At 33.2% G+C, this 14967-nt stretch overlaps 1 protein-coding gene and 1 long non-coding RNA gene across 2 annotated transcripts in view; both read left to right on the top strand.

Annotated features, from left to right (window-relative positions):
- LOC149417348 (uncharacterized) overlaps positions 1-3121 on the top strand; it is a 68580-nt gene extending 65459 nt beyond the window's left edge. Inside the window, exon 3 of the long non-coding RNA XR_016303296.1 lies at positions 1604-3121. This is a non-coding gene — a long non-coding RNA (uncharacterized LOC149417348). The remainder of the gene's footprint in view (positions 1-1603) is intronic.
- A 94-nt stretch (positions 3122-3215) lies between these two features.
- Positions 3216-14967, top strand: part of bnl (fibroblast growth factor branchless) — a 185821-nt gene continuing 174069 nt past the window's right edge. The window contains exon 1 of the mRNA XM_089640232.1: positions 3216-3342. The gene's annotated coding sequence lies outside the window, so the exon portion shown is untranslated. The remainder of the gene's footprint in view (positions 3343-14967) is intronic.

Below are 14967 nucleotides of genomic sequence, written 5' to 3'. Positions count from 1 at the left end.
TTATACTTACATTGATACTTTGGTATCGTCAAACAAGGATCATCGCATCTCGGTCTTGATTTGCGAATAATGAACCACGTCCTGCACTACTTTGCTCCTCTCTTCAAGGGGGGATGTTCATTTAAATTAATTTGACGGTTAGGGAGAAGAATGATAAGGGTTCATAAAAAAATGTTACTATTACTATGATAATTTTTTTACAGAGATAATGTAATAATGCTTTTGGTTCGTTTGTGATCATTTTACCAATGATGCAATCATGTAATGAACTGATATTTATGAATAGATAATATACATATACGATTATGTTAAGTTGAAATACTTGATGTATTTAAGAGTCAATTTTAGCAAAGGTAATTTGCAAGTGGAGATATATGCTATGATCTACTATGGAATCAATTCCTCAAGGCAAATTATGTCATGTTCTTTAAAATTAAACTATAGTACCTAATAAAAATTTTTCATTTTATTATAACGACAAAGTTTTCAAATTACAAAATGAAAAGTTTTTAATAGTTAAAAAATGTTAGCAATATTTATTTATTTATTTATTTTTTCATGTTCTCCATGAAACGGTTATACACCAATATATCATGGAGAAGATTACATATTGAAAGGTTTACACAGGCAGTTTTACTATTTTGTCACATGTGTTATAAGATAGTTACTGAATTGTCTGTAGGTGACATTGAAAATGTCGACAGTTGAGTCGCTCTGTTTATTGGCGCGTTCTGATAGGCAGAAGTCCTCGCTTTCGAAGCATATAAGAGTGCATGGGATCTTCCTCTAGTATAATTGTTAGGGACATAAAAGTTAACCTCTTTCAACATAGGCGGATTGTGTATTGTCCCAGAGATTAACTTAAAAAAGTGTTTGCCTAAAAATATTTTTCTGCGGGCTTCTAATGTATTGAAATCGAGCATTCCTGTTAAGAACAAGGATGGATACAGGAATGGATAGTATGTATATTCCCTCATATAAAGGTAACGCATAAACCTTTTTTGTACTTTTTCTATTTCTAAGATATGGTTTTGTTCAGAAGGGGCCCAAATAATGGAGCTGTATTCCAGGATGCTGCGGACAAGTGCTTCATATGTTCTCCGTATTGCAATTCCATTAGTAAATGATCTCGCACTACGAAGAACAAATCCAAGCATTTTGTTGGCGCGGGAGACAATGTCATATATGTGGGATTTGAAAGAGAGATTTGCTTCGAAGATCACCCCAAGGTCACGAATCTCGTTTTTGCGTGTTCATATATTTTTATTAATGTGAATAAAGTGTTTATTCATAATCTGAAATTTAATATTAAAAGAACGCATTCGGAGAATTCATACTAATGATACGTGGTGATTTACTCGTTAATCAAATAAGTAATTGAAAAAAATATTTAATTAGAGTCAACTGAGAAAGAATTATTGCTATGTAAACAATAAACAATGTCAATGTAATGTAATTTTTCTCATATCAGTTACTTTTACATTTTTTCTTCAATCATTTCAGGTTTATCGTCACATTTTTTGTTTGACCTTTTGAAAATGACCATCAATTGTTTTTAGAAAAAAAATCGTTTTCTAATTAATTTTGTTTTATTTTGTTCCAGATTTGGATTGTGCTACAACTTAAGCCGTATGAAGAAAATTGGCTGTATAAAAAATTCAGACGTCTAAACTATCACCGTTTAAATGCGGAGAAGGAAAAAATTCAACATTACTCGAAATAAATTACAAATATTCAGGATGAAAAACCAACCTAATACTGGATAGATTTAACTAAATATTTTGGAAAAAATCCCTTTCAAAATTAAAACGATTTTGGTTTTGTATTATTTGTAAAGGAATATAAAGCTAAAATTCAGTTTGGAAACGAATCAAAATTAGCGCAAAAAAATTGTAAAAACATTTTGAAAAGACAAAAAACAACCACGATTTCAGATATTTGATGTGTTGATATATAAATTTATTAAAAGACACATCGATACGGTTCGATAAACTAAGTATAGATCTGAAATTGATGTTGGAATGATCATCTCAACTAATTGAAGAGGATTGATATTTAAAATTAAAGATCTGATGGATGGTCCTAGATCCTGAATGAACAAGGAACCAAGCGTCTGAATCGGAAAAGAAAGCAGGAGAAAATTTATATGAATCGCTAGTCGCTAGTTGTAATTGGATCTATGTGACTAAGGAAAGCGGGTTACTTATTGGAATTCAAAGCCAATGTCAGCTTGGCAGTTAAACTTTGTCAGATCTGAAGATTACCAACGATCGTGGTCTATCTAGTCTGAGATCTATTTCAAACACACTGTGAATGTACAAGAGTGGCCTTGACCCTGTTTATTTACTATCTTGTCAGTTCTAGACCCTTGCAAACAGTGTTCACCGGCCTGATTAAAAAATTAATACCACAAGGTCTTAGAAAATTAATAAATACATAAAAAACGTACAAAAAGTGAAAAAATAATTGATAACAACTCGAAATCTCTATAAAGTACTTTGACGTTTGCGGTGGTGCCAGTCACTGGTGCCATTTTGATATTAAGACCAGCAGTGATTTGTCAGTGAGTGGACCCCGAAAGTGATAGCTCATTGAAACATCTAAGCCAAACCAGTTGTTTAGTCAAGTATATTAATCAGACCCATAGTGCGAGCCAGTTTCCACAGTTTTTTTACTGAAACGTGCTTTGTTGATTTTTTGGTGTACGATCAGTGAGTAATAGTGTCACATCTTCCACTGGGGACTAAAAAGTGGCCATCAATAGTTTTGAAGTCATCATCGCCCAAAGTAAAGGGACCACCGTCAGTTCTGAAGTCATCATCAACAAAGAACTGTAAAGCGACCATCGTCGTGAATAGGCTCAGTTCTGAACTGCAGTGAAGTGGTTTAGTTATCATCGATTGTGTACTCTTCTGTGGTGCGGTCATCATCGATCGGGTTATCGAACAGTTGGGGTAAGGGAAAGACAGCGTCGTGTGAGTGCGTGCGGGTCGTGAGTAGACCGCGCACACGAGTGCTGTGTCTGTTGCGGTGCGGTGTTGCGGTTCGGTCCTGCAGTGTTGTGTGTGCGTTGGGGGCTCGGGGGCCATGGGGGGCGCGGGTGCAGGCGGCCGGGCGTGACGGCGGCGCCCCGGTGGGCGGCGGCGGGGCTGCTGGCGCTGGCACTGCTGGCGTTAGGCGGCGCGGGTGCTCCGCCCCCGCAGCCGCGCGCCCAGCGCTCCGCCAACCTCAGCCACATTACGGGCACCAACAGGAAACTGCACCTCTTCATCAAGAACAGAAACCTGCAGCTGCTGCCCGACGGCATCGTTAACGGGACCTCCGACGAGAACAGCGACTACAGTGAGTCTATTTTTCTTTTATTTACAACATCATACACATTGGTCGATGTATACGCCATGTATATCATAAACCACGCGCGCCAATAATGCTGCCTGATACCTCATGTATTCGTATTCAAACTGTTTTGCTGATATCAGCACATCACCTTCTGAACGGTCATATCTCTATTCCTGATATTATATTGATAGGTTTATGTTCGCGACAATTTCACAAGAGCGCGTAAGCTCAGGGCTTTTGTTGTTCTGAGATGCAAACTAATCTATATAAATCTAAAAAAAAAATTTCTACAAAATAACTTCTTCTTTGATATAGCTATTTTTCAATTGAACATTGAAAATTTAAAAAATTGTTTTTATTATATTTACGTGGAATGCATGTTTATTGTTTGTTACGTTTAAAATAAATCACTCAATTATTAAGTTTCTCCTTTTTCGGAGTGTTCCAAATCTCCAGTTATCTAGTAAGAGCACACGAGGCAATTGATACACAATGGGTAGAAATAAGATCAATATGTCTTATAATACTAAAATAGGGTTGAGCCTATAGGGTTACCTATTTCTTACGGCTAGCTAAAAGAGGTTGTTATGAATAATTATCGCAATTAGTACTTAGAATCTTTAATAGCGAGTTCGAACACTTAATCAATTAATAGAATGGTGTCATCAATGGTAAAATTTGCTCTTCGTTTCTATAAGAGGTTACTAAATATTTAAGGCCAGTATATTATACATTATAATGACTTTTATCAAAAGTGTTTTTTGAAATAAAATATTCACAATAAACATTATTATGTTAATGTTTCTGTTTACAAACTATTAATGTTGTTTTTCTTTTTCAATAAGATATAAATTACTTTGATTGACTATATATTTTAGACTTGTCTTTAATTGGGCCCTACTCAACTTTCCATCTTGACCGTCAATTAAGGTCGATAACCACCTTTGATGTATCCACGACTGAATGAAATTCTTGCTTCAACATGCGAATTAAAAAACCTTTATAAAAATATGCGTGAATGATAGATATACCGCAGATATTAAAGTGTTTATTGCCAGTCCGATTGGATACCACGAGATTTCTCCAAACAAGATATTTAAAAGCTGGTCATAAAATTATTATGAAACTACTATGTTTAGTTGTTACAACATTGTGCCCAATTTTTAAAGTATTTTCTCTTTAATGATTATTGGTCAGAATTTTTCCCTACGAGTTTTAGGGCTTATTTTAAATGTCAGTGTCAGAACCTTTCTTTATTTTTTATTAATTCAACGAGCAGATACCTGCATATTGGCCAGATATTTTGAATTGATATGAGATGGTACCAACCTGTTAAACTGGTTGTAAGATTGCATAATAATTAAAGTTATTTCAATGTTTGCGTTTAAAGCTCAAGACAATAAATGAACTCCATGTGTTGTCAATTATGTCTGTAATTATTATTGTGTACTTTCTTTATATTAATTTAAGATCCATTATTGGCGTAACTTTAGACAACGATTATGGACAGGTTTACGGCAGGTAGATACAGTGACAACTGGATTAAGATGCCCAATAATACACTTTTTGGTATTGGGTTAGCCAGAGATGCAATTCCGGTTCTACTTAACGATAAGGAAATGTCTTTAACCTTAAAATGAACGACTTTTTGTAAACTAGGGGCAAATCCGGTTCTACTTAATGATAAGGAATTGCCTTTAACCTTATAAAGAACGACTTTTTGTTAATTAGGGGTGAATTCGATTCTATTTAATGACAAGGAATTGACTTTAACCTTAAAATGGACGACTTTTTGTTAACTAGGTGCGATTGCGCTTCTACTTAGGGATAAGGATTTGTCTTTAACCTTAAAATGAACAACTTTTCCTCCAACTGCGATTAGTTATTATTTTTTTTTTTTTATTGTTGGTACATTATTTTACAATATTTATATTCTAATTCAGTAATGTTGGCCTCACTGGGTTGTTTACCCGTGCTGAGGCCCCCATTTTATAATATAAGAATTTATACATTTAAAAATAAAACAACATTAAAATAAAGATAAATTTAAACTAAAAATAAAGATTACAAATTAAAATATAATTATCACACTAAAAGAAAAATATTAAAAGAGAATGGAAATCGGCATTTATAATGATTTATGTGTTTGTGTGTGTTGCGTGTTTTATATATTTTTTTGTGTTGCGTGTTTATGTTTTATTCTTTTATGTTATAGAATTTTGGTAATATTGTCTTTTTTGTTCTTTAATCCATTTTTTTTATTTTGTGTTTGAATTTATTTTTATTTTCCTCAATTTTTGTTTCAAGTGGAAGACTGTTGAATGCTTTAATAGCGTGGTATTTATGGTGTCTTTGTCCAAAGGTAGTGTTTACCGTCGGAGTTTTTATGTTTTCTTTGTACGCTTGTCTGACCGGTCTATTAGTGATATTTTGTGTTTGTTGGGGTTTGTTTTTTTGGTCGAAAATGTAGTTTAGTAGTGTTTTAACATATAATTGGCGTATATCAAGTACGTCACAGCTTTTAAATATTTGGTCTGTGTCGGTTAGTTTATGTTTTTTGAGTATTACCTTTAATATCGTTTTCTGTGCGATTTCTATTTGAGCGATAGCTGCGTTTGTTGCTCCTCCCCAAGCAATTATTCCATATTCTATTATTGATTGGCAGAGTGCAAAATATATTGTTTTCAATTGTTTTATTTTATATATGTTTCTTATGTTTAGGAAAATGTGTATTGTTCTGAGGAGTCTATTTGTGATTTGTTTGATGTGATGTGTCCATCTAAGATTATGGTCAATTACGATTCCTAGATACTTTATTTGTTCTGTTTTTTCTAGAGGGGGGCAATCGCAGATGTTGGTGTTTATGCATTCGTGTATTTTTATGGTGTTTGTATTGTTTTTTGGCTGTCCTGTGTTAGTTATGCTGTACGTTGTGAATTTTGTTTTCGATATTAATATAATTAATATAATTAATTTATATTATCTTTAATTGGAACCTGAATCTGCCCCTAGGATACATTCACATCGTCTAAAATATTTATGAATATAATTATTGATTTTTTTCCTTAGAGCGTGAAAACAAACACCAACTAAAAATATATAATTTTTTTTAAATGGACAGGTATTCCTTTACATACACCACTATTTAATCAAAACAATTGACATGTTTCAAAACCAATTGTTTATTCGTCAGGATTAAGTACTGCCGTATACAAATTTACTTATTTTCATTAAATTAATATGATGTAAAAAAGTGAATTTGCGATTATTGAAGACAAAATTTATTCGATTATGATACCTGCACAGATAAATAATACAACCTTAGTGATACCTAACCAGCAATTCGTTACTTTATGGGTCTTACTAGAAATCAAATTAGACTCACAACGAGAGTTTCTATGTCCGATTGGGTATATTATAAATATTTCTTCAATGGGCATTATCACGCCCATGGGCGTTTCCAGCACAATTTTGTATTTTTAATGCCACAATTAGCACGATAAATGATTTCAGACTATTGTGCTGTTATAATCGCGGCCATATGTTATATTAAGATTAAAACTTCCTTATGATTGATAGATCGATTGTATAAACATTGTATAGTGTTTTATTCCTTATCGATATGCGACGCGCGACGTCTCAATGTTTAGAATGTTGAGTGCATTTAGTAATTAGGTCAGCTTTAACAAGTAATATTTTAAATAACACCTCAAAAAAAACTTTCTGATCAAGTGCGTTTTATAAATACTAAATCAACTCTAAAAAACAGAAATTCTGAATTATTAATGAAATAATAAAAAAGGCATCAAAATAAATATGTTGATTAATTTAAAATAACATTAAAATTTGAGATTTATTGGAAAAAGCAGATAAATGAGGAAATTTGGTTAAGGTACTTCGTATCGGTGATGTTCGACGTCTAAAGTCAGTGGCTTGGCGACAAACTTTTGGGCCCTTTGGGCAAGCTCATAAAACGATTTAAGTTGGTTTAGTGTATTTTGAGTTAATCTTATCCAATACGTAAAAATTACTTATGGTAAATAACGCATTCATTAAAAAAACATTCAACAAAGTTAAAAATCATAGTTAGAAGCATAGATTAATTAATAGAGTGAATATACGTTACAGCGACACTGCGCGCGGGTTCAGTGAACTGAGTCCAATGGACTTACTTTAGCGGGTCATTCATATAACTATTTCATCTGAATAAAATATATTATATATTATAACTAGGCTAACCAGAAATTTTAACAATATAAAGTGTATTAAATTCTTATATTTTGCCTATGTAAGAAGTCAACTTGAGTCCAATTCCCCTGTCTGGAACCCACATTATAATATACATGTTGAAAGAATACAAAACAAATTCTTCTGTTTTATAAATTTTAAAATGGGTATTCCAGCAATTATGTTGAACAACAACACTCTGTTAAATTATATGAATATGCTCATATTGTCAGACAGACAGTTAATAAATAAATATACGTATTTTTTGAAAGACTATCCTTTTCTTAAGGGGTCCTACTTTTTCTGTTCTATTAGTACGAATATAACATGTCACGAATTTTTATAATGTCATTGGTCAGAAGTGAGATTGTAGTTCACATAGTTCTTATACATTATTCTTATATACATTATTCTTATATATTATATATTGAACATTTTTATCTTAGCTTGGGGTCAAACATTATCCCGGGGCAAGTGCCCACACGGTTAAGTAGATAGTTACGCCACAGACCTGGAGCCCTACTTAGGAAATCTAAATGATTTAACCTATAACGGTCATAAAATTATTAGTTTGAGATAATTTAAAAAAAAAATTACCGGTTACGGTTTGTATGCACACTGATTTATTTTGTAGTATCGAAAAATCTATGGATTGTGTCTAGTTTGACAGCTTAGCGAAAACATAATGATGCTCATTATTATAATCGGGATACTAAAATTTGATATTTCATACGTTGGATTATGTACCGCTATTTTAATGCATATGAATAACTAAATGTGTTAATAACATAAGAATATTTTGTCTGTTTAGGTTATCCACCATTCAGGTTGAAGTAGACCATTGAACTGTGGTAGTTAAAAATATTTTCCATATCTAAGCACAAACACCTAATGTTCATATCCGGATGTACGATGAAATTAAACTCAACATGGTGAAAGGTTGTATGAAACTATGTAATTGATACGTAATTTTTACTCATGGATAACAATATTTAATGTCATAATTCATAATATTATTACAGTCAAATTAGGTTAGAATGAGAACGAACGGACCGACTAAGCTTGCTCCTTACAGGCGTTAATCGTTATGTACAAATCGGTTTTTTAAAAGTCTTTTGTACCTACCTAAATGCCTCTACTATCAACATATTCTCAAATGTGCACTTATTTTAAACGTACGAGTAGGTATTAATTATTAAAAAGCGTATTAGAAAAATACACTTAACGAAATTTATAATAAATGATTGTTTTAAAGATATCGCTTTCATGCTTCTCAATTTCCCCCTAAAAAAATGTATCCATCGTCTCTTGGTTCATGGCTTCCAAGAAAAATACCACTAAATTGTCTATCACTAGCTTGTGCATATCGTACCGCTTGTAAAATCTCACCTGTCATAAATAACTAACTAGCTTGCCGGATTGTTATGTTTTTCGGGTATAAAATTTTACTTATCACAAACCAGTGATGCACAACTCGCGGCCCAATTCTTGCGGCCGGCTTTTCAATTTTATGCTGCCCACTTGGCTATGAAAACTCAAAATGTATGGGTAATTTTTGAAAACCCTGGCTGAGAATATTTTTTATAGAGTTTTGATTAATTTACCCAACATGTCCCGAATGAAACTAAATTTGAAGAATGTTAAGGCGATAAAATACCAAGTAATGCAAAGTCAGGTATTTTTGGTTTGAACATTTGATCGCTTAGAAATACTACAGATGCTTTAATTAAATACTGCAAGTAGAACACATCTTGGCCTTGTCAGCAGACGATCATTTTTTGGTAAGACTTTTTTAAGCATAGAAAAAAATATAGTATCACGCCTAAAAAAAACTGTCTAGTGAAAAATATCCTATTTACAAACCCATTTTCGGATATGTTTTTATTGTATAATGTGGCAAATTCAATTTTTTATTCGATTATCGGAGGAAATTTTCATATATGTAGCAGAACTTCACAAAATATGCATTTTCGCGTTGTTTATTTGTATACGAATATTGATCGATTCTCGGTTTCAAATGACACCTCATAATTGGGATTTGGTTTCCAGGTTTAACTCTTGTTTTAAAAACCGAATAAAAGTCAATGCGCGTCATTACTGCCCATATTATCTACAAAACTTGTTATTTGGTCTATTAATTTTTTCGTTACTCTCATAATTTTTTTGGATCCATTGTTTCGGTTGGTCGGAATACAATGATCTATATTAGAAATTGCCTATCATCAATTTGGCATGTAGCAATTAATAGTTAAAATCATTTTTTACTTTGCCAGTCTACCAAGCGGTAGATTTGGAGGTCATTTCTCTGCGTGCGCCTTCGTATACATTACGCGATGGCAAAAAAAAATCATGATCATCATTATGGTCAGCAGCATTGGGTAATGTTTTAGACATAGGACTCTCTGATTCGCCACTCCTTCTTGTCAGCAGCAGTCATCACCTTGTATCTTCTTATCTGATGGCTTCAGACCGGCAGGTCACTGGTCTACCTGGAGGCTCATGCGACCTGTTCTAGGTCTCACTCTTTTCGTTTATCTGTTGTCCTACAGTGGAGCAATGTACCCAGTAACGAATCGCTTGAGTTTGGCTAAATGTGTAATGAAAAAAACACTTATGAACCTGAACGAATTTATTTAGAGATATGATAGTAGTTAGATACTTAGATTGATATCTTGCACGTTGAATTGTGCTGATAGGGGTATACTTGAGTGTGAAAGCAAGCTGCGTTAATTGATAAATGTAATTATCCGAATTAACACACATAAGGTGAACCATCTGGGCGCCAAGTATCGTGTAGCTGCCAATCGGTAATGAAACAGGTGGACACCAGTCGTATAATAAGTAAAGAGAACGTGTTTCATTGAGCACTATGAAAACAGAACTTCGTTAGCTCAAGGAAAGAAAAGCACGATTTAGTATGAGCTTACTATGTTATAGGAAACTATTCATATTTATTTTAATTACCAAAGCAAAATTTCAATGGGAATATTGCTTTAGCAGATCTCTAGTCCTTTTCTGGGTGTTATGATTAAAACCAAAGATATTAGAAGAACGAGATGTGCTATGCGCAGTTCGTACTGAGTGGAATTGTTTTGCCGAGTGTCGCCGGTTTTGTTCACCAATACTACTGCACACCTTCGCTTACGCTAAGGCATCGCTAAGGTATCCGCACTAATACATAGAACAGATTTCTGTGCGTACACGTCCCGATACCGTTCAAAGTACCCTAATTAGTTAGTACTCCGGCTACGGTCCGGCGGCCAACATAGCATATCTCGTTCTTCTAATATCTTTGATTAAAACCATATAAAAATAGCCCTGCAGCTGTCATATTAAACATCGTTAAGTAAATATTATTGAACTATTTCTGTAAAGGAAAACAAACACATTCATCTGTAGATATTTATCGTAAAAGTTTGATAGATTGAGAATTTCGGTAAAAATATCAATTTCGCAATAGTGCCCAGCAGTAGGTTTTATGATTTATTGCAGGATAAAATGACCTTCAAAGCATAAATAATAACTCCATTCATCGCTGTGAGAGCGGAATGTCCTATATTCAGAACAAGCTTTTCTTTATTATTTCATTCAACCATGTGGTCTCCGAATGTTCATTTCAAATACAAAAATATATTTGAATGGAACATGGTTAGACAGTCATGCCGCAAAACTTTCCAGGGGAACGTTATCAGAACATTCGTTAACCTCAGTCTGTTCTTGGGTGGTTGGAAAGTCCAGTGCTGTATTCGTAATTGCTGGAACATCGTTTTGGAAGACAATCACAGCTTCCGTAATAACATCAAATTTCCATTACCTTCCTCCTGTGACTATAGCTTCATTATAGACTATAGTGAACTATAGTAGACTAAAGTGACTATAGCTTCACGATGACTATAGCTTCACTATAGACTATGGGAGAATATAGTGACTATAATATTATAGAAGAAGGTGTTTGGGTTGAGATAGAACCATTGGCCTTGGAAATTGGGAGACAAGCAAGTTTATAGCAAGAAAATAGATTATTAAGAGTTATTTTTTAACTCAAAAATCATTCCAGAGCAGTGATAGAGAATAATGCTTATTACCAGTTACCAGTTACTATATCATTAATAATAATTGTTTAGAGTTCTAGTGGCCATGGGCAGTTGGGATCAAAAAAGGTTAATGTGGTCACCAATACAGGAAAATTAAACAAAGAGAAAATGGATAGAGTTGTATTTTAATACTCAAAGCATTCCTTAGTTAATGCATGCACAGTATGCACACGTTAATATATGTACATGTGGAATTGTGCATGTCTAATCTCAAAGTTTAGGCATTCAAAAAATCTTAAATGGGAAGGAGCAGTCTTTTGTGCATTTTTTACTGAATCATATTGTTACAAACTCTAAAGTTCAATAATCGCTGCCATATTTTCTACAGTTGTTGTACAATCTATGAACTTTATTAATAGCTGCTCATCAACTGATGTCGGTACATTCAAAATACTATAAAGTATGATTATTCTATTGAAGATTGGGATAAAAGTGGTATTTGATTCCACATAAAACTCTGTCACGACTTATAGTCGCTGTAATGTTCAGAAGCGGAGAATAAAGACTTTGAACTTATGTTAATTCTATTTAGATATTTTCAGTCTGTGTTTCTTTCCAATCTCTTATTTGTATTTTTCTTGTCTATTAATTCCATGTTTACAAGTCTGCCGATAATTTTTATTCGTTTACTTGTAGTTACTACTCTACTTTGCCGGAGTTGCTGTTTTCTCACTGGATAAGTTAAAAAAATGTTAATTTTTGTGGTCTTCTAAGAGAATAATGCATTAGAAACGTATATAAGGTTTTTAGTTTTATGTTACTATTTGTCATTTAAACGCTCTGGAGCCCAGCATAGCTGTAATTTTGCTATGTCACTGCATGTACTTCAATTGATTTTGCATGATTTAAAAAATAAACTTCTTTGAGTGTATTACCATGATTTCACATGATTGGTAAACGGTTTAATTTACTTAACTATTTCTTACTAGATGTATAATGATATGCTGCCAGCCAACGGTTGTTAGTATCAGGTATTCTTATCTACGTTTGTAACTTATGTCAAACCTTGCATCCCTCAAAAATGTATAAAACTCAATTTTTCTTGTTTTTGGTAAAACTGATCAAAACTAAAAAAAAATCGAAAATATTTATTTCTTGAATAGATAATCAATTTCATTGGCCTGTCTGGGGCCTAGGAGTTCGAAGTTCTTATATAAATTGACGCCATTAATTTTATTTCAAATCGGTATAGATCACACCTCTAGACTTCTTCATGTTCAGTGGCGCTATTGAATACCTTCGTCAACATCAATAAAATAAACTTTAATCATTGATGACAATATTAACGATTGTCAAATGAAAATTTAAAACAGAAAACGATTCAGTTCGTCTAGGAATTGAACCCAGCACCTCTTCCTCGCCGGTGAAGTGTTCTAAAAACTGAGCAAATTCGATCATATCAACTTACGTCATTTTTAACTGTATCATATTTAGACCGAGAGCTACCAGTATTATCTTCATTTTTTTAAAGCATATTATTTGGCTGCTATCTTTGTGAATGATCGCAAGATTCCACCCGAACTAAATGCAATCTATACAATATGAACGACTCTCAAACGTAAGACGTGAAACAGAAAAGGAAGAAAAAGATTCAATCGCATCTAGGAATTGAACCCAGTACATCTTCCTTGCCGGGGAAGTGCTCTTCAAAGTAAAACCTATGTGGGAGTTGGGAGTTAAACCTATTGGTTTATTACACCATAGTTACTGCAGGTTGTATTGAGACGTTCAGTCGTGCTTGAATAGTTAAAAACTACTGTACTGTGGAAACGTACCACAAAAAACCGAACATGTGGGTCGTGCCGGAGTTGTCGATCTGAGTACAATAATTCGGACCGGTCCGCGGTCCGCTGTCTGAGAAACATTCAGGCATTCTGCACAGCCACCCAGTGAACGGGACCTGCTTTTGTTAATGTCATCTTACACAGTTTTATAAATATGCTGAATCGAACATGTCCTATTATGAGTATTGTTGTATGACGGAATTTATTGATGATTCAATGCCAAGTTGTATTATATAATGCCTTACTAAAGTTCTCAGTGCCGTAGTGTGAGAAGAAAACGTAATGTAGTGTGTAATATTATACTAAGCGAGTAGTGATGTAGATCTGTGAAAACATAATTAAGTGTTTTCCCCAGACTGTCTGGGATCCCAGTGTTTTCAAGCTTTGATTTTTAATTCGTAGCTTTCTTAATTTACTATGTCTTTCCGCATACTAAACACTAAGACACTTTCGAACTTTTTTTTGCTTTAGGTGATTATTAAAGAAAATGTTTTCCTCTTTTAAAGATAAATTATTAGTAGCTTTCTGCTGGGCATAAATTTATATTAATTCATCACTTTAAAATGAAATTTAAACTTGTTTCGGATAAACCGAACCTTGATCACGACAGACTAATTGAAAAAAATGGAAAATGTGTACCAGCTAAAGTGAAAGTGAATATCTAGGTACATTTTTAAGTTATTAATAAAATTTGCATAGATGAGAGAAAGTTAAGGGTTTCTCTTGTTCTTTTCTTTCTCCTATTAAACACTCACTCATATGTTTTACTAATTGATCAAAATCACGAATTTCCTTCTTGTGCTTTACTCGACGCCAGATAACAATGACCCAGTGATGTTTCCTGAATAATTCTTGAGCTCCATTGAAGAATTTTTAACCATTTGTGAGGACTCTTCTCTTTAACTTAGCTCAGCATTACTGCACAGACTATTAACGTGACATGCTGCCGTGATACTCCAGTTTAAATTATTGATGATGTTCAATTGCAATCGTTAATTTAATTTAATTTTTATTTATTAAATAATTAATCAATTTACAGAGTATATATAATATTTATGTAAAACTAAAATAATTCGTAAAATTTGTTTTCACCGCTTTTGAGTTTTATATTTTTTGTCTTCTATAGAAGCAGGCTATTGTGTTTAAAATGTGGTAGAGTGGTTTAAATTCATTAGCAAAACCACAGGACAATTTATTCTCATGAACATTCGTATTTATCTCAAATAATAATATTTATATCTGCATTTTTTGTAAATATCTTACTTGAAAACTGGTAATAAGGGAACAATATTTTTGCGAGTCCTTGTAAAATGTTCGTGTGCATTTTTTATTTATTTTTTTAAATTCCTTTATTCGTCCAAATTTTTACATTAATTGCATACAATATTATATAAATCAATACGAATAATGGGAACCCACTAAGGCGCAGCCTGTGCGTGGGTAATATATTTAAGTTATAATATTATTGTACCTAGAAATATTAATTTCATTGTTAAAACTCTTCCAGAAATTTAAAACCTTGA

Source organism: Hesperophylax consimilis, chromosome 15, assembly GCF_061612785.1.
Source record: "Hesperophylax consimilis isolate HC1 chromosome 15, BYU_Hcon_1.0, whole genome shotgun sequence".
Lineage (NCBI taxonomy): Eukaryota > Metazoa > Arthropoda > Insecta > Trichoptera > Limnephilidae > Hesperophylax > Hesperophylax consimilis.
Note: the sequence above shows the minus strand (reverse complement) of the source record. Positions and strands in the feature narration are given on the sequence as shown.